Raw genomic sequence first — 19764 nt, forward strand, 5'->3', positions numbered from 1 at the left:
AATGTCACCTGTCTCTGTAACAAAAAGTATCGGTAATTGGTATTGGCAAGTACATGAGGGGAAGTACTTGTACTTGTACTTGGTCTTAAAAAAGGGGTATCGGGACATCCCTAGTCTTAGTCCTGTTAAAATAAGACTAAGGCACAACCCTGACATCTCAGGCGTCATGTTTTACCTTTAGAAAACAGCTCCTCTAGCAATTACAAGGTGGGAATCAGAAATTCTCCCAAGAGGATACAACACCTGTGCTCGGTTTCTTTTTCAGATTTAGCTAGAAGAACCTAACAACAGGAACTTTAACACAAGATTCCACTGTACGTTCAATGCTATTAAAGAGGAACTTTACCCATGTCTTCAAAATAACAACAAAGGCACTTTAGAAATGTTTAGTAATGACAATCTACAAACACATACTTCTACTTAATTGCTGGCTTTTTATACTTTGCATACCTTATTTTTCTTTTGCTTCCCATTCTTCTCACAGTGACCATTTTTTACTAAGGGCAGATTAATATATTTCTCTTTACTTCCTCGAACTCTGACACATGTGACCAGTGGCATAACCAGAGTTACGGTCGCCCGGGGCAGAACAAAATTATGTGCCCCCCCCAATCTACCCCAACAAGTGGCCGCATAATTTGCTTGCTTAATTGTGTTCGGCCATTATTTGCAGGCCGTCTTTAATATGAATTGGAACTTCTGCAAGATTTTGCTGTTTGGCCCCTACAACCCTACCCCACAGCTTCCCAATCCAGGGAATGGACACGGGGCTCTGCAACACAATAGACGCGGGGCTCTGCTACACAATAGACGCGGGCTCTGCAACGCAATGGACGCAGGGCTCTGCAATGCAATTGATGGCAGGGCTCTGCAACGTAATGGACGGCGGGGCTCTGCAACACAATGGACGCGGGGCTCTGCAACGCAATGGACACGGGGCTCTGCAACGCAATGGACACGGGGCTCTGCAACGCAATGGACGGGGGCTCTGCAACGCAATGGACGGGGGGCTCTGCAATGCAATTTGATGCGGGGCTCTGCAACGCAATGGACGCGGGGCTCTGCAACGCAATGGACTCGGGGCTCTGCAAAGCAATGAATGCGGGACTCTGCAAAGCAATAGACATGGGAATAGAGTCAGGACTCTGGACTATTTAACTATTAAATTCATTATTTTATATTATTAACAGGCATCAAATTTATTAGCAAAATTACAAATTCTGTCCGTCTGCAGAGCAGCCCTCAGGGAGTGGAAGCATCTCATCTCCCACATTTTCAACATGAAAAACTCTGGACTGGTTGCACAGAGGTCAATGTAATATATGTAAACATACTCACCTCCCTCCAGTACAGAGACTTTACAGCCTGGAATTCCTTACAGTCCTGGAATGCAAGCACCGGCACGCTTCTTGTCAAGGTCACGGAGATCAAACAATGTAGAGGCGAGCAGTGCAAGACTGCTCTCTGATAGAGTTCTCAGCACAGGAAAAAGGTCCGTCTTTGCTTCCCTTCCCCCTGCGCGCTGCAATGTGACAGACTTCACAGGTGAAATGTGTTTTCTCCCGGGCCGGGTGGCGCCCCTTCCCCAACCCTGTGCCCGCGGGCGGAACACCGTCGGCCCCCCCGGTTGTTACGCCACTGCATGTGACCATGTACATCATCTCAGGGGAGGAAAATGCCTTTCCCTGAGATCTCATGAGATTACAGATGAGATTTCCCAGCAATGCTCTGCTGATGTAATCTTCCCAGGATGCAACGCTTGGGCATATTAAATCACTAATGCCCAAGAGGACCAGGAAGTAGAGAAACAATCATTGTAAGTAAAAGAAAAATATTTTGTTTAACTAATGAATGTAAGATGATTTCATATCAGCATGCACAACAACATGGTGAGGTGATTTTGTAGTGAATTCAGGTAAAGGTTGATTTTAATGGCCCAACTATATGCTGAAGATACAAACAAGATCAAGGTTCCTTATAAATATATGGCAAGCATGTGCTACGATCAAACAGTGTTATAAAAAGGCAGATCCCACTATGCCCCGAAATTAGTTGGCTACATTTTTGATACTTATAATCTACAAGAGAAAACATTCTTTCATTCTCTGCTAATGGCAGCTAAAGCTCTAATACCCGAACTTTGGCTAACAGATTGATTTTCAACATCAAAAGAATGGCTTACAGAGGTTTCTAACAATTCACAGTGTTTAAATGATGTATTATGCTCAAATTAATAAGAAAACTCTTCATAATGTGATCTGCGTTTTAAGATGCGCAAATTAAATATAACAATGTAAAAAATAAATACTGTCATTCTGCCATGTCCAGCTTAACTGAACATTTGGCAAACTTATTGCATGTTATTTATTGATCTTTCTATTAGTTGTATCTCTATGCAGCTTATTATTCATGTCTATGAACATTGTTATGCATGCTTCTTACCCTTGGTTATGAATACAAAATACATTTGCAAAAGGAAAGAAAATCCATCTACAGTCCTCCATTCTTGAATGTGCACACACTTACCAATGTTATCCTATGACAAATCACTTCTTAAGATGCCATCACCAGTATAATGCCCAGTAAATGCAATACATGGGTGTAGCAAGAAAGACCCCCCTGTACCACTGAAACCCTGTGCTGCAGACACAATGGTGTCATTGACTATTCTTGGGTACAGCTTATGTTACCTTCAGCATTTTTAAGGTTTAGCCCAGCCTTTTTCAGCGAGGGTTCTTTTAGGGTTTGCTAGGGGTTCCTTAAAAGAGAACTATGGGGTAAGTGTTTTTCCCCATAGTTCTCCTATGGGTCACGGGAGGACATAAACTAGCCTCCTCCTGTGACCCAAAGCTCAGTATAAAACAAAAGGAATCCCCAGCACACCTGCCAGCTGGCCAGCAACAAAACAAAATACCCTGTCTAACAGTATACGTTAAAAGCAGGTTTTAGTTGCACAAACCTTTGGCCAAAAATATGTAGAAGCCACACTGCCACCGTCAAGGCACCTCTGTAAAGTGTGGTCCTAACTCTATTTATATGAGTCTCCTAGTGGGAGCATATTGATGTAGTTGATAAATTGAATGCAGGTGTACCAGGAGGTGGCCTACCCCTCCTCGCAAAGGTGCAGGGACGCACTGGAGGCCCAGCAACCACAGATGCATGCTGGGATCCCCAATGCGTCACTACATCCAAGATAGTCAAATTAGAAAAATATGGTAAGAGTAGGCTACCTCCTGGTACAACCCAAAACGCCAGTTGGTCTGTGCTAAAAGTAACTGTTGGTGAGAGGTGGCCTATGGTACTGCTAGTCAGAAGACCTAACACTTTGATATATCTTCCCCTTGGTACTCATGTGCCACGATACTGTGCACGGGTGTCCCCACACCACGTGCAGGTATCTATACAAGAGAACCAATTACGTGACTACACCAAACAATGCTTATGAACTATAACTTATTAGCTGCACCCAAACACCACAACCATAAACACCCCCACAAGTAACATATAAGAATACAAGTAACAACAGGGCAAGGCCTGGGGAGCAGAACAACAAGAGGGGAGACACTGATCAGGAGACCTCAGGGGTAAGGGTCAAGAGGCAGGTCCAAATCAGGGTTCAAGGCAGGAACAGGATACAGGCTACGGAAACAGGATACAGGCTACAGAAATAGGATATGGTGACAATACTGAGTCACAGGCCTCACTGCAGGGAGATATATAAGTGATGCACCAATACCATTTTTTCAAGTACAAATACTGATACTTGATTGTCCAAGTACACACAGATACAAGTACTGATACATTTTTGTTTAGTGTCATGTGACAGTTTTTCTAACACAATACAGACTAATGATTTCAGGACAGTGGTGGAACCCCAGGGGCCTGCCACAGCTGCAACTTCTGCAACCCAGGTAGTTATTGTGAAAATGCCAAGTATCAGCACTGGTATCTGAATATCCTTAGTTTGTACATCAGCTCTGTAGGCTGCATATAAAATGCAATAACAGCTCTGTTACTCTCTTTCAGCTGGGCCTTCCTGTTATTCTACATTGCGCAGAATACCAGCAGAAGTTGGAGCTAGAGCTAGTCATTTTGGAGAGGTTATCTCCACAATGGAGTGTGCGGGAATGATGTAAAACCAGCATGTAATTTAACTTGCCCGATATTATTCAAAACTGAGATGTTATTTTTGGCTACGGCTTGCCATTAAACTTTTGAGAATTTCAAAGTTGTGTCAACACAGCTGACTCACAAAATCTCTGACTGTCAAATGAGAAAGGACAAACCCCTAAAAGTAGAGATAAGTGTGTGGACTTTTGCTTTTATATTGTAAAAAATAGACTTACTTTTTAATGTGTCTGCAAAAAGAAAATTTAGACACTTGGCAATAACCATGTGAACCATCAGATTCCTTGTCCTAGGGCAACAGGTGAGAGAGGATATAAGAATTTCATAGCATGAGCTTGACTTCATTCTTCTCAAGAATATTAATAATTTAAGGCTGTGTGGGACACATTCATTAAATTAACTAAGATTGAAAAATTAATTTCCTGAAAAATTGCTGAAAGAAATCAATTTGGCCTAATAATTACCAATCAAACAGGCAAACATGCAACGCTCAGCATTGTTCATATGCAGATTAGCCAAACATTCACACACATTTTGGTAAAAGCAGGAATGTTTTTATTTTTACATTTTTAGCCTGTGTATCGTATACACTGTTACAGGTGTGTTTTCATCACAGAACTATAAAGTAAGAGGTTATGTTTTCACCATAATAAAGTAAAACTGTACTCTGGTTCTGGGTAAGAGCCTTGGCTACATTGTCCTAACAGGCTGAGAATCTGTGTGTTTAACTTTTTTATACCAGTAAACTAGCAATCAGTCAGATTACCCCATCTGATTTCTAATCAGCACTAGAAAAGTGAGAGCAACAAACCAGTGACTATGAATGGATAAACCTTGGGGGTCTATTTATAAGCAAATGGAAGGGCCCTTCACCCTGTGAATATCTGTGAACGTTCATTTTGGATGAATAATGCCGAAAACAAATGTTCTTATTATATTTTTTCCCTAGTTTGAACGTAGTGTGTTGTAATAATACATTATGGTCACTAGATGGAACTGAGGAGCCTGGGAAATAAGTATTGGCAGTCAGTCTGTCAGTCATCCTTTCATTTAGATCTGTAGTAATACCCTTCAGTCTGTCAATTGGTTCTAATCAAGCTGACATTAAAGCCAGTCAGTCTGTTTATCCTTGTATCTTGGTCTATGCTTGATTTGTCAGAGTGTAAACGTTTTCCTGCCTATGTATGCCCATATACCTGCCTGATTCAATGCAATCACTGAGAATGTGACACATTTGAAAAAAAAAAGGAAGAAAAAAAAGATTGCCATGTTTTGAGTCAGAAATAAATTTCCCACCTTTCCCGTACAAGTGGCTAAAATGTCTGGCGGTTTTCTTCCCTCCTGTTGATCAACAGAAGGGCAAATGGCTTTTATAGGATGACAGAATACAGCACCAGCCTAGTGCAAATCAGGCTACCTCCCATTTATCAAAAGATTAGCAAAAGAGTTTTTGTGTATTTAAGACCTCTGCACCTACAGTTATGGAAAACTGACTAAGCATTTAGTTTTAACTGATACAACAGTACTTTTGAGCAGCAGGGCATGATATTTCTAAATCAAACTGTCAACTGTGAATCTGTCTAATAATCAACTACATTTCTGCCTTACAGTACAGCAAAGTTGATAAATCTCTCCCAGTGGCTCTAAATACAGACTTCAGTCATCCTCAGACATTGGCACTTTAGTCACAATTACTGGACTTTTATATTTGCTGCTTCTTGGGTGTGTTTGTGTTTTTGTTTTATTTCTACAGTCTGCAAAGTATTTAAATCACAATGCATATTGCTAATACAATAAATATATCTGTTTTTAAATTATATATTTCTGATTGTGTGTTCTGCATATTGCAGTGAGATCTAATCACCAAGTAAAATACAGGGAAGGGGAAATGCAGTCCTAGGTGTGTTGCTGATGTAGCGCTCGAGTTGGCGGGCGGCAGGACATTTATGATTTCAGCAAGTCGGTGGGCATCATTCATCGTGATTGACGTTGGATTACATCACTGGACGACGTGATTGACGATGGATTGCATCGTTGGAGCCGATTTTTGTTTTTTTTAATAAAGGACTTGTCAGAAAATGTCTTTTGTTTTTGTTCACTTAAAGTATTTTTTCACTGTGTTTTTATTCACTTTTTAGTTAACTCTTTGGTGAATGAGTAGGGGTAACAACTACCCCTTACTCATTCACAAGTGGGGGGCAGGGTCTGGGTGCCCCCTTTATGAAAGGGGGTACCCTGATGCAGATGAGCCCCCCTGCCCACAGACCCCCACAACCACTGGGCCAGGGTTGTGGGGAAGAGGCCCTTGTCCTTATCGACATAGATGGAAAAGCACCCTCCCAATGCCGAGGGCATGTGGCCTGGTATGGTGCAGGGAGGGGGCTACTGCTCAGATTAAGGGTCTGGTTTGGAATTTTAGGGGGACCCCACATTTTTTTTATTTGCGATTTTCAGGCGTTAAAGTCCACCTAAATTTTTTTTTTTAACTTCCCTCCTAACATTTCTACCAGATCTAAAGGGTCTAGCATGATGTGGGAGGGGACCCCGCATTGTTTTATTTATTTTATATTTTTCAGTGACATTTCTCATTCTGTCTGCTACCTGAGGTAGCAAACAGAATGATTGAGTCGAATGCTGAGCCGAGCATTTGGCTATTCACTCTCTGCTGTTTGGCCCCTTTGAGAATAGTGGTGAACAGCAGGGAATGAACTGCTGAACCTCCAGATGTTGGACGAGCTCTTCCCTTCGGTTCGGCCGAATGTGCTGAGGCTGTTTGGCCGAAATGAAGGGAGGTGAAGTGAGCCAAATGCAGCCGATGTACAGCTAAAAATATCCATACATGGCAGCAGTGAATAGCTAAAGAGGCTTCGGCTCACTTCGCTTCAGTTCAGCTATTTATTCGGCTGCCTTTGGCAGCTTAGTGAATAACCCAAGTAAAATTCAAGTACTTAAACTGCTTACATTGCATTTAAACATACATTTTAAGTTGTAAAACATATAAAAACATTATTAAACTAAAAACAAGCACCAAATTTAGTACTGTAGCTTTCTTTCTATAGAAGGTATGCTTATTATTTTAATCAGTTTGCATTCCATTTTTATGTGCATGCCAACATTTGTTTTGGACTCTTTCTTTTTTCAGCAAACATGGAAAAAGTAGCAGACAACTGCCTTATTTATAATTCTGTATCCACATCAGTATCTTAGAAATGTTTGTGGGCGTTTTATTCTTTCCATATGATTTTCTCAGCGTCTAGCACAATGCACGCTTTCTGCCATTGTGCCCACTTATTATGGAGGGGCAGTCAGATTCATGTCACAATGTGGAGTCAAGTTGTATATTGTCTATTGTAGCTACAAAAACAAATTTGAAGAAGTGTTGTTAGTGGTGCAAGATTTTTTAATTGCTGCAAACTCCCTTAGCAAAAAATTCTATCCACTAGTTTCTCTTTGTGCCAACACACATCTGTGGATCGATCAGCTGGGCACGCAGGTTGGATTTCCATCAGGAACACAATCAGAGCTACCTAAAGCAACAGCTGTCTGCTAGTATCACCTGCTTTAGACAGAATATTTTATCTTTTTACTGATCCAAGTCCAAACCAAAGTTGTTTGTAGTTCAAGAAGATAACAAACTAATGCTTCCGTTCATGTCAGTTACAAATAATCCACCTTTTGGCCTCTGAACTGTGGATAGGTGGCTTAGAAAGGGCAGTCATGGGAGTTTTTTTATATTCCACCCCCTCCCTTTAAAAGTCAGGCTTCCCAGAAGCATTTTGTCAGTATGTGTTATAGGAAAAATAGAGTAGATAGGGACAGATCACAGAGTGTATGAAGGGATAGGTAGTTGCTGCTTCTGGACCCTGCTATATTTACAGTCAGTTACATACACACTCAGTGTATGTTGGAGAGACCTGGAGCAGAAAGGGAGAGGGTTATTCACAAAGCTGCCAAAGTCAGCCGAGTGAATAACCCAGCCGAATGAAGTGAACACTGTTCGGCTATTTTCTTCAGCCTTGTACGTCTGATTTCAGCCGTACATCGTCTAAAATCAGCTGTACATCGACTGCCTTCGGTCAGCCGAACATGCTCTGAATAATGAATAACAACTGGGCAGAGGCGGCCATGACGCCACGGCCGGCTCCGCGCAGTTGTTATTGTTTAATGACAGATCAGTGTCCCCAGGTCATTTGGGGACACTGATCTGTCGTTACAAATGGGCAGAGCCAGCCGTGAGATCACGGCTGGCTCCACCCAGCTGCTATTTGCAGGGCGAACGGCCGGCCCTTCGGCAGGTCATTCTCCCCGCTTCGGCTGTCACTTCGCCTCAGTCGAGCCGAAGCATATGCCTTCAGCTCGGTTGAGCCGCTCGGCCGCCTTCAGCTGCTGTATGGGCTATTGTGAATAGCTTGAACTGAAGGGCTCCGGCTGCCGAAGAGAGCCGAAGGAGCAGTGAAAGCTACGGCTGGATTTTTCGGCCCTTTAGTGAATAACCCCCATAGTCGTTGCAGGGAGAGACAGTTACTGCTGTGTACCACTATACAGTACTGCTGCTAAAAACTGCTGTATCTACAGGCAGCTATATACACAGTCAGTGTGTGTTGGAGAGACCTGGAGCAGATAGAGAGAGATCACACAGTCTTTGCAGGGAGAGAAAGTTGCTTCTATACTATACAGTTCTTCTGAAAAGTGCTATATTCAGTGCTGTATAGTGCCACATTACATATCTGCATACATTACATACATACACAGTAGACAGTGTACTGTGTTTACTGTGCTGTATTGTGCTACACTACTGTGAATTGCAGTGTCATGGACTAGAGGGCCAGGACTGGGAGGGGGAGAGCTGCCTCAGCACAGTGATTTCATGAGGGCCAATTGCCTTTGACTTTTTGTGTGGGTCAGCAACGGCAAGTTGCTGTTTAGCTCCCTCATGCCCCTTTTTTTGTGTTTTTTCTTTTATTTCATGTTTTCTTATTTCTTTTTTTACTTTCAGTTAGGTAAACCCCCCAAAAAAGGCTTTGGGTTTAGTGTTTTAGGGTTGGTGTTTGGGCTTTATTGTTTTAGGGTTGGAGTTTAGTGTTGTAGGTTTTCTCTTTTTTAACAGAGGAATTTTTTTAATATAATTTTGCTCAGGGATTTTTTTTCAAGGTGTGAAGCATAAAATTTTACCTGACACAGGCAAAGCTGCTCTTGGTTTGCAGCACATCATTGCATACTACTGTAGCACAGTTAGTGCAACAAATCACCACAATGTTTAGTGCATCAAACCCTAATAAAGTTAGTAATATACCTATATTCGTAATTTCTGGAAGCCTAAAGGGATAGCGGGTTAGCAGGTTTTGCATCTGCAATTAAAAAAAATGTGCATAAACAATATGCCTCACTCTTTGAAGTTAAAAGTAAACCCCATAGACTATTAGGTGAGCAAGCTGGACCATCGACCATAGCTTGCACAGTAATTTCACAAAAAACCTGCCTGGTGTCCCAGTCAGGGAAGTATTTATGGCTCTTTTATGTAAAATGATAAACTCTATTTTTTTTTTTAAAGCTGACTGTTGTCTCCCTGTGAAACTGCCACCTAGTAAAATCTGCTTATAGATTGTACCAGGAGTCAGCACAACATATCTGGCTGCTTACTGTGAAATAATACTATAATCTTGATTAAAAGCTGAATGGAGTCTTCCTGTGAAACTGTGACATAGGAAAGTCTAAATACAAAGCTGCTTATATAGTGTGCATAGAGTCGGTACAATATTTCTGGCTTTTGTCTGTGAATTAGTACACTGTAAGTTTAATTTCTTGATTAAAACCTGCCTGTTGTCTCCCTGTGAAAATCTGTTTGCACAGGGGTCTATTTTCAAATGCAGCAGCACCCCAATCTGAATTATTTCACCTTGAATTAAAAGTCTTAAAAACATGTTTCAGAGACAATAACCAGACATATAGCACAGTGGCTGTAGAGTATGTAAACTTGACTGGGCTGCAATGTAAGAGGAAGAGACAAGAAAAATTTGCATTATTTCAGCACCAGCCAAAAATATTGTGCAGACTTGCTGCACATAATGTAAGCAGTTTCATTAGGTCACAACCTCAGACAGAGAGACAAGGCATCTTTTATTGTGAAATAAGAAAATTAAAGTATATTATGTCAGAGACGACAGTCAGATATATTGCACAGACCCACAGCACATCGCTGTAATTGACTTTACTGGGCCGCAATTGAAGACCAAGAGATGAGGCAGGTTTTATAGTGAGTGTATTACTTCTGTGGCAAAGGCCAGAAATATGGTACATACTCCATGCATGCTTTTTCACCCTCCATGCACCGTTCCATTCTATATATTATAGTATTATATACCATTATTATAAATTATTATTATATTATTGTATATATTATAATAATAGGATTTATTATATGAATATAGAAATAGGTAAGTAAACTATATTTCCCTATCCACTTGTGATTGTGCCATATACATATCATGTAGTTTTTATATTATGCTGATACACACTGCTGTTCTATGGATTTTAACCGTTTTTTTTCCATTTTTCTCGTAGTGACTACTTATGACCTCTGCTGGACTATGAAGCCATGACTCCAGTGCAGAACCTCCGCTAACTGCATTGCCTATTGTCTATAATTGTATCCAAATGATCATATAGAGATTAGTTTAACTTTGACTTAGTTTAGCATGTGCCTTATCAAATGCTGGTTAGTTGACATCTGGCAGGGGTCTGACTTGTTTTTGGGGTGAATTTCTGTTATAGAACTGTCATTTAAAGGTCTGAACACATCTATCTCTTGTTTCTTTAAAAGCAGTGATTGGTCTACTGCCTTTATTTTTTTTACGTTTTTTTTATTTTTATTTCAAGAGACAGCAAAAACTGAGCACAAATACCTGCAGACAATTGTTTTATTTTCCTATCATGGAAATACTGTCATCCTTAAAGGAATTAAGAATAATTCAGTAACATTGCCAGAAAATTGGGAGATTTAACCAGAATGATGGGGCGTATAAACTGAGTTAGTCAAATATACAATTATAAAAACAGATATTTTGTGCTTTCCCACATTTGTATATATCTGCATCCATATTTCTCATAACATAAATGTGTTTATGTCAGGGTGGGTAGTACCTACAGGGAGTTTGTTCAGCTGTGATAGTTCCTGTTGGGTGAAACATTTTCTTTTCCTGCAGAAATTGAAACAGGTGAATCAAAAACCTTTTCTGTATTGGTCCTAATGTATTTGGGGGTTTCCCCTCCTCACTTCACCGTGGTCAGTAGTATAATAGAATAGTTTGATGTTTGTCATTTTCTACAGGTACAATCTAGTTAGCAAATATACTTGTATAGCTTTGTGGAGCTTTGTACATCTATACAGTAGACAGCTCTAGATACTGTAGGGGTATGGGTGTAAGAAAGGGTGATTACATGGTTTATGTAATAGATTGACATTAACCTTGATTTAATACTACTTCTTTTGAATCATATGCATCTAATGCAATTTAGCATTCAAGTTCTAAAGACTTATTTGTAACACCTTTCCAAAAGTGGCCAAAGCCCTGTAATGATATTTTACATGTAAACAAAATAAATAATAATTTTTAATGTACAATTTCCTAAGAACATATTAAAAAAGCTGCATATGATAACCAATCACAGTTGGGACTTCACCTCAATTATATATATAAATTGATTATATGATTCACCACTCTGTACTTTTGTGAACATTTGCACTCACCACAGCAAGCATTTACGGAATTTTTTGCACCCTGCAAAATGAGAATTCTAGCCTAATATAATTTGCCCTCTACCCTATCACCATAGAGTCCCATTATAACTGATATAAATCTGCAGGTAAAATGCAAGTGGATGTAGGCAGCTAAATGTAAGTTTATGTGTAAATATGCCAATTAGTATTATATGTATAAAAATAGCACTAACAAATATGTATTATTATGTATTTAAGTATTTACAGTAATAATGTACAGTAACCCCTTGGCAATCAGAATTAGATAACCGCTTTTATTAATCAGTCTGTTGTAGGCATCTTAAAACTGTTGTTTGGTTAGTTGCCGCTTGTTTGCTATAATGGACTTGGATATACTGAATAAAGCCGATATGTTCAAAATAACATATGTGATACTTTTCTATGTGTAATAAAAGATATCTCACTTTATAGAATAAAATAACATAAATAAGAGCAGTTTGCATATTTCCACAACTGTTTTGTTTTAGCTTTCAGAATCAGAACTCTACCTATCCTTAAAATGCCAGCCACAAAACCCAGACTGGGTTTAATCATAATATATCTGCCACATTCTAGTACAGATCACAAATGAGTAAACAATTTTTAAAATTGATTCCATGTGTCCATCCTGTGTAGATGAGGCTTGCAGCCTTTGCCAAATTTGTGCCCAGTCTGAGTTGCTACCTGTGTGTTCCACCGTGCGTGCATGTGTATATGTATGTGGGACTGCATAAGTGACATCTGAAACAAGCCTCTGGCTGTGATAATGAGACTGTTATGTCTAAGTGGGGGTGGGAATAATTAATGCTGAGCAACTATATCCCATAGAATTAAATCCTCTCTCTTTTGTTTTTCCCCCTCTTTATCTACTCTTTGCAGAGAGTGGACCATATCAAACAATATTCAACAGATGGGAATGCAAATAAACTTTAGTCTAGGCAGGCAAATTAGTTAGACGCCCACTTGCAAGTTACTTAATTCTTGGTGCATATGATACAGAAGGAGCACATGATAGCTGCACCAATCCCTTTAGACAAGAGAAGGAAGAAAAAAAAACTGATCCTTGTCTTTATATCATTGAGGTTGGAGTTCTTGCTAATAAAGGAGCTTTTCCCATGATGCAGCCTGATAAGGATTGGCCTACATGTAGCCTAGCAAGCCACTGCTCATGGGTTCTTGATTAGGTGTCTTATCTCCCCATTCAGCTGCATCTGATGAAGGTTGCTGACAGCGTAATGGCTGGGAAAGCATCGGACAGCTCCATAAAATGGCAACTATGTTACGACATGTCAGCTAGGACGTGGTGGATGGTAAGTTGGCTTGATAACATTTTTTTCTTGCTTCGTAAGTTTTTTTTTCCTCCCTTGAACTCCTCCTTCACTGTTGAAATGCACGTGTTGTAAAGTTCACTGTCGGTGAAGTCTCAGGCTCAAGTTCAGCTACAATGCTCAGACTATATCAATGAGTTAGATAAGATTTCTCTCCTTTGCTGTGGCTGGAGGTTTTGGCTTTCCTTTAAAATCCAGACAGGACGATGTGGCTTTTTCTTAACAAAAAGAGGAAAAAAATGTTTTCATAGAGCACGCCAAGTTGGATCGCATGCGAGTTGAGCTATTTAGAAGCAGTCTCAGGCAGTTATGTCATTACACTGTTGGCTAATTGTTCTTGAGATGATCCTAAAACAGAACAATCTGCTTCTTTAGTCTGTTTTCTTTCTAATAATTATTTAAAGGACTCATTGTGTCACGTTGTATGCAGCCTCCTAATCAGTAAGTGATTGTCCCCTGCACTTCAGTTTAATTTGACGTCCTTCGTCCTTACAGTGAATACACTAATTGGAGCAACCACTGATTAATATTCCGCCTGGCGTAATTAAATTTACTTAATGAGGCTATGCATATTCCGTCCTTTTTCCTTTCATTGTTTGCTAGAGCGTGGCTTTTTTTTGCCCATATAGTGCAGCTGTGATAGAGAGGGTGGATCTTCAAAACCACTTTTAATGTTACCGGTGAAGGAAAGCAAGCCACAAAGTTTCCGAGCTTGGGAACGGTGGGACCAGTAACAAGTGTCCTGAGAAAGAAATGTATTTTTCTCCTCTCACTTCTGCTACATGGGATTTTTTTCCTTTCCTCTTCAGATACTGATTTTCTCCTCAAGAGACAATGGCCTCTTGTATGCAACAACGAAGCTGTGAATGGGGAACTGAACTGACTGACATTCCATTATGAATATTAATTTCATTCTTGGATTGCTTTCTCTGCCAGTGTTTTTATTCTTTTCATTCTACACTTGATTGCCTTTGCTTGTTTTTTGCTTGGATAATTATTATGCTTACTGCTCTGAGTATCTTTTTACAATTAGTTCAGTTTTCAGACAATAGGCACTTTCATCTTGGCTCACTGCTGTAGGAAAGTGGACAGTGAGTTGTACTGTCTAAGCAGGCAGCAGCTCTCTCATTATGGCTGATATCCTCTCTCATCTCTGCAAGGGATATTTAACAAAATTAATTTTGGTATTATTTTAAGAAAAGGTGGGTGGTTGCAACAGCATCCTTCTTAGCCTCCTGTATGTGAGATTGATTTTGCTTGTTGAATTGTATGATTTTCCTGTAGCAATCTTAAATAATCTTGTTGCTGTAGAATGATCTGACAACTGAAAATGATATTCTACTATGGCACATAGTGTTAATCTAACATAGTGTTAGTTTAAGTTACTGTTTCTGTACTCAAATGAATAATGAGGATTGACATCAAATCCAGTCTAGGTTCATGTCTGGGGAAGTGGTGAGAAATTTTATTACCTCAGTATGTGCCAGAGTGAAATAGAAAATCTGATTTTTCACTCGTATTTGGTAATAATCTATGTAAATAAAATGTTCAGAGATTTTTCAAACATTAGTGCTGAGAGAATGGCTTTATTGTGGGTTAGCATGTGCAGTTTGTTATGATCAGCTAGAAGTTCTGTGAAAGCATTGTGTGCCAAATATGTGTGCGTTATAGTATCATAACTGTTAGGTCTTTAGAGATGAGTCATGTGCTCAATGTTACAGGCTGTTTACATCTGTTATGCCAACTGTCTAAAAAGATGGCTGGGCATGTCTGCTTTTTAGGGGGTTGAGTTTCTTTGCTTAAAGCATATTTAAAAGTGTGTTTCCGTTTATTAGTCTGTTTAATGAGTCAAATGCAATCTATGTACTATTATTCACATCAAATATGCAATTGATAGTTCCTGAAAATATGTATTTTTTTTCATAAGGATAACAATGCTATAAAATTAAAACTGTTACAGTGCTTTGTGGTGTTGTGTGGTTTATTTTGTAGTTATATATTAGTATAACTACTAAAATAAAACACATTTTTTACCTGCTGTCTAATTAAATATATATGTAGAAAAGATCGATAGATCGATAGATCGATATATATATTTGTGAATGTGTATTTTGTAAACATAATGACATTAATGGCAAAGTTATCTTGATATTATTACATGTGTTCAACTGTAGCACATAAAGTGGATACTGTCCTTGAATCTAACACTTTCTTTTCAAAACAAACATTCAAATGAGTTTGAAAGTATATTACAAAGTGTGTTTTTGACAAATTGAGTTAGATTAAAATAGCGACAAAAGAATAATATTCCATTGGTAGAATTCTTACAGAAACTTATCTCATTCCTTCACAGCAGACTTAGGTAACTTACATATGTATATAACATATAACATATTGTATATGACTTACTTGGTTGCACACATATATTCAAAGCTACACTTTTATTTTTCTAAATAAAAATAAAATAACATCTATTATAGATAATGTACAATGTAAAAAATCTATAGACACTATATATGTGGATTAATACTGAACAAAAGAATCATAAATGTTTTCTACAATGAACTAATAAATGATTTATCTACAATTAATAAATAAAACATAAGATATTGGTTGATTCATAAGAACTATTTGAAAAAAAAAGGATTGTTGCATGCAAAGAGAGGCAGAAAGATGAACCCATACATATCACTGAACTATTATTCAGTTATGGGATCTGTTATAACAAACTTTTTTAAATATAGATATTCATTAAAAAATACTTATACATATAAAGTCAATTTACTAAAGAAGCAATTTCCACTTTAACCTGTGTTAGCTTCAGCTACCCAGTCACGTGCAGGGGAAATTTCTGTGTTTTTTGTTTTTCTCTTGAACCTGATTGGGTGTCTGGTACACAGGCTAGGGTAAAAACTATTCTTTTGTAAATCTGCCCCTTGGTCACCAAGTGTTTTCTACTGCAATATCTACTAATCACTGGACATTTTAATGGAGACTGAGTACTGAATCAGTTGAAACTATGCATTGTACAGTAACATGTAAATATTTTACAACTGCAATAACAAGTCTTCAAACATGTATATAGTATGTATGCATAATGGGTGAACACTAATGGGCGATTATAACACTGGGACAATGAATACCTCTTTAGTAAGTCACTGTTATTGTTCTAAGCCAAAAAGTGTAATAAAAAAGTCAATATATATTTTTCCATACAAGCAATAATTAAAGGTTATACATGAGCTTTTCAAGCATAAATTTAATTTCAGTATTTAGTAATACTTAACAGCTCTTTAATATGTGAAGCCTGTGAATGACTGGGTATTAAAAGATATCAGAGCTTCACTAGACTAACGTAATATTCTACTATATTCCACTATATTATTTAGTAATAAAAAAAGACAATGAATTGTAAGATCCCTGGAGGCTGCAAAGGAAGAAAACGCAAAAGTTGACTTTAACCAGTTGACATCCGCGGTGTTAAACCCCCTTCTCATCCAGGCCATTTTTCAGTATTCAGCGCTGCGGTACTTTGACAAACTTTTGACTTTGAAACATATAGTTAAACTTAAAACAAGCTAAAAATTCAGTTTTTTAAACCTACATATACCAAGGCATCTCATACATATGTTAATTTCACAATATAGTAGCTAAATATTGCCTTATGATAACTTTCATCTTAAATTACTAAACTCGAAAGCCTCCATTAAGTGCTTCAATAATTTTGATGAACATAACAAATATACTTATTAAGGAACCTAAAAGTTTAAGTGCAAAAAACAACAAATTATAAACAATACTTTATACAGTAGGTAGATAAATGAATATCAATTGAAGCATTTCTGCTTTGTCTCCTGGCACAACAGCAGGCTTAAACTATCTGGCAATTTCTGGCATTTGCTGGAAGACCAGTATAGACATTTGTAGTTACATATTTTTCAGACAACCTTATTTTTTTATAATGAAAAAAAATAATTTGAACTATGATTGACAAACTCCTATAGGGTTTTAACGTGCATCTGAAACAATGCCTATTTATGTTACAATAACATTTATGTCTTCAAACTGTAACCTCAAATGACCTCAGGATCACTAAGAAGTCGGTGTGTCTATCTTACTAACACACCTGCTGTGACTTATCCTGCAGAAATGCAGAGGAATCTACTCCTTTGTCTGTTTCTGGCTTCTATACTAGTTGGTGATACTTTCCTATGCCTTAATGTAAAAACTGCAAAGTACTGTAGGTTCTGTAGGAAAACTGTCAACCTTATGTCAGAACATTTTGCATTGAGATCGTTACAAGTATGTTAAAACTAGCTATTTAGTTTTAGCAAAAAATAGATAAAACCTACATCAAATATAAATGCAAACTCTATTAGGTATGACAAACAGTTTAAATGTTATAGCCCAAATTCTATACAGTTATATTTTTCTTATGCATAATTTAAATTTGACTTTCTGGGTCAGCAGACCATGTTAAAGGAATATTACAAAATTTACACTTTTTAAATCTTAACTTGAGTCTGTGCTTTGCTCAACCAGGGCAAAGTAGCAGGTACAATTCAATGTCTAATCCACAAGTTGCACATGCTTAGTTTACATTAAGTACCTAGATGTTCCATTCAGCTTCCTGAAGTGAATAATGGACACCTTATGTAAGCTCCAAATTATTCCACTTTATAGATCATTGGTTCGACCTCATCTGGAGTACACGGTCCAGTTCTGGTCACCAGTACTAAGAAAAGATGTCCTTGAGTTGGAAAAAGTCCAGCGGAGGGCAACCAAACTAATTAGGGGTATGGAGGACCAGAGCTACGAGACAAGGCTACTAAATTTAAACATATTCACATTGGAGGTAAGGAGATTAAGGGGGGATATGATCTCCATGTACAAAATGTTCAATGGTGGTAGCAACATTAGCGATAAACTGTTCAAAATTAACTCCATTACAAAAACTAGAGGCCACCACCTAAAATTGGTGGAAAAAAAATTCCAGCACAAGGGGCGAAGGGGGTTCTTAACAGTAAGATCAGTTAGGGTCTGGAACTCACTGCCACAGACAGTGATTTCAGCAAAGAATGTGGAATTGTTCAAGAAACTTTTGGACGATTTCTTAAGGGACCGTAATATACAGGGGTACGGGTACTCCTAGAATGAGATCCTAATAGGTTGGACTTGATGGACTAATGTCTTTATTCAACCTCAAATACTATGTAACTATGTAACTATTACATAGAGCTTACACAGACCTAGGGACTCTACTCTCACCCCATGTGACAATGCTGGGTGCCTGAATGGTCTATTGCTAGGCACCAGTGCTGTAATAAGGAATGAAGGGGAGTGAGTCACATATTCCCCTATACACAAAAGTACTAATGACAATTGAAAGTTGAATTAAGTGTTTTGCTTTTTAAAGCTCATAAAAGGCTAATAGGCAAGGGATTGTCAAACAAAGAGCATAGTGAGTTGGGCCGTGCCATGCAAAAACAGTTTTAAAAATTCTGTACTGTGGGGAAGTGGGTCCTCTTTTTAATGCGACTGCTAGGACAACATGAAAAAAACACCAATCCTCTTGAGAAATATCTTTACGCTGTATGTGGTGTTACAGGACAAAAATAAATTTTTCTTCAAACTCATCGTCTTTGAACAAAGCTTTTTCTAACACCACCACTTAAAACAAAGTGAACAGAAGAGCTGGTTTCCACCATCACTGATGACGACTGGACAGATATCTGGCAGAAGAACATTCTCACTTCAGAGAACTCATACAAAGCACAGTAAACTCCCCATTATCCAGCATCTATGGGGATTAGTAGATTGCGGGTAAATGTAGTTTCTGGTTGCTTAAGAGTTACTATTACAAATAGGTCTTACTAATGCAATACCCCATACTATACCATACCATAACAAACTCTGTATTGGCTTCATATTAATATTGAAATGCAGTAAACAAAAGCAAATTAAGACAAATAGACCCCTTAACACAAATTAAGACAAATAGGCACACAATGGTTTACAGGATAAAACATGACGCAGATCAGCAGAACAGTGAGTACACTGGGGATTTTTTTTTCTGGTTCTGAATAATGCATAACAGAGAGTTTACTGTACTATTAAAATGGTATTACTTATCTAAAACTATACCAACTGACCCCTCAAACTGCTGTAGAGGATGTACCCACCTGGGCTCTGTGGTTTATATATGGTGGGAGTGCCCCAGGGTAAAAAAAACTTTGCAACTGAGTAAAGCTTTAATTTCAAAACATCATGAAGCACCAACAAACCATGATTACTCACATTTATAGAGCCACCAAACAGACCATAGCAAGGTCATGGAAGACTCCAACTCTCAGCTTTAACTATCACAATACGTTCTTACTAATCTGGCAACCCTGGACCTCATATGCTAGCCCCCAAAGCTTTGTTGCTTCTCTTATGACTTCCTAAATCACCTTATTTATGCTTCATGAGGCCATGTCTAAACCCTCTGTTTTCTTTGATCCTATCTTCGCTTATCTCCTTCGATCCTATCTTATCCCATACCCCCCCCCC

Source organism: Nanorana parkeri, unplaced genomic scaffold (assembly GCF_000935625.1).
Source record: "Nanorana parkeri isolate BGI_ZX_2015 unplaced genomic scaffold, ASM93562v1 scaffold239, whole genome shotgun sequence".
In the NCBI taxonomy this organism is placed as follows: Eukaryota; Metazoa; Chordata; class Amphibia; order Anura; family Dicroglossidae; genus Nanorana; species Nanorana parkeri.